Source organism: Megascapheus bottae, chromosome X, assembly GCF_031878675.1.
Source record: "Megascapheus bottae isolate mThoBot1 chromosome X, mThoBot2.hap1, whole genome shotgun sequence".
NCBI classification, from domain to species: domain Eukaryota; kingdom Metazoa; phylum Chordata; class Mammalia; order Rodentia; family Geomyidae; genus Megascapheus; species Megascapheus bottae.
The window spans coordinates 61,793,827-61,795,601 of record NC_143547.1 but is presented as its reverse complement, the minus strand read 5'-3'; the positions used below and the strand labels follow the sequence as shown (position 1 = coordinate 61,795,601).

Genomic DNA, 1,775 nt, shown 5'->3' with positions numbered 1-1,775 from the left:
GGACTGGGAAACGTGCATGAACTTCTTTTTGCTCGAGGCTAGAGCAACAAAGTCACTTCTGGCTTTATCTGTCAATATGGCACTGAGCAATTGAACCTAGGGCTTCATGTATGCTAGGCAAGCCCCCTACCACTAAGTCACATTTCCAGCCCATGTAGTTTGATTGTTGACAGTGACTAGTAGAAAGGAAAAGGGTAATATTTTCTAGTGAATACAGAATATTTTATTTCAAAAAGATGAAGAAAATAGAATGAAATGAAAAAAATGAGGGCATTGCATAGGGCAGTGTAACTCCGGCTCCCCCTTTTCCCCTTGAAAGGGTGAGAGGATTATATAGGAATGCTGCTGCTGCCTGCTGCTGTCTCTATGGCAAGAAGGAAATGGAAGAGCATGAACTCAGAGACACAGTTCATTAATAAATGATAAAATATTTATGAAGTATGTCTTCAATCAAGTATAACATTTTGATGCTTTGCATATAGACTCCTTCAGCCCTCACTATGCCAGCAGCAACTGCAGATCACAGCCAAACAATTTGTGAAGTTTGGGCTTGTAACCTAGATGAAGAGATGAAGAAAATCTGTCAAGTTATCTGAAAACATAATTACGTTGCTATGGACACTGAGTTTCCAGGTGTGGTTGCGAGATCTACCGTAGAATGCTGTCAGTACCAACTATTCCAGTGTAATATAGACTTGTTAAAGATAATTCAGCTAGGACTGACATTTATGAATGAACACGGAGCATACCCTCCAGGAACTTCAACTTGGCAATTTGATTTTAAATTTAATTTGACGGAGGATTTGTATGCTCAGAATTCTATAGAGCTACTAACAACATCAGGTATCCAGTAAAAAGAAAACATGTAGAAGGGGCCGGGAATTGGGCCTAATTGTAGAGTGCTTGCCTAGCATGCATGAAGACCCAGGTGTGATTCCTTGGTATGACATACGTAGCAAGATGCCAGAAGTGGTGCTGTGGCTCAAGTGGTAGAGCTGTAGCCATGAGAAAAATCCAAGGACGGTGTTCAGGCCCTGAGCTCAAGCCCAGAACTGACAAAAAAAAGCATGTAAAAGAAGGAATTGACACTCAATACTTTGCAGAACTTCTTATGACTTCAGGAGTGGTCCTCTGTGAAGGGGTCAAATGGTTATCATTTCATAGCAGTTATGACTTTGGCTATTTAATCAAAATATTGTCTAATTATAAATTGCCAGAAGAAAACTTGAATCCTTTTAGATTCTTCGATGTTTTTTTCCTGTCATTTATAATGTGAAATGCCTCATGAAGAGCTGCAAAAATCTCAAAAGTGAATTACAGGAAGTTGCTGGAAAGGATAGGACCACAACATCAGGCAGGATCTGATTCATTACTTATAGGAATGGCCTTTTTCTTTTCTTTTCTTTCTTTCTTTCTTTCTTTCTTTCTTTCTTTCTTTCTTTCTTTCTTAAGAATGGCCTTTTTCGAAATGTGAGAAATGTTCCTTGATGATGCCAAATGTTGAGGTCACTTGTATGGCCTTGGTTCTGGTTCATCCTATGTACAGAATGGCTCAGGGAATGCATATGAAGAGGAAGCCAACAAGCAGTGATGGTATGAAATAGTCCTTTTATTTTTTATTTTATTTGAGCTACACATATGCTTGTATATATTTTTTTAAATCTCTGGTTGGATTCCTTGAGCATTATACAAAACCTTTTCTCCCCCTTTCGTGGCACATTTTATTTTCTGCCTTTCAGAGCTAAGTATGACTGATCCTATCTCAGAACTTAATG

At 38.7% G+C, this 1,775-nt stretch overlaps 1 pseudogene; it reads left to right on the top strand.

Annotated features, from left to right (window-relative positions):
• The first annotated feature begins 500 nt into the window (after positions 1 to 500).
• LOC150041180 (CCR4-NOT transcription complex subunit 7 pseudogene) lies at positions 501 to 1,474 on the top strand (annotated as a pseudogene).
• Positions 1,475 to 1,775: the final 301 nt, after the last annotated feature.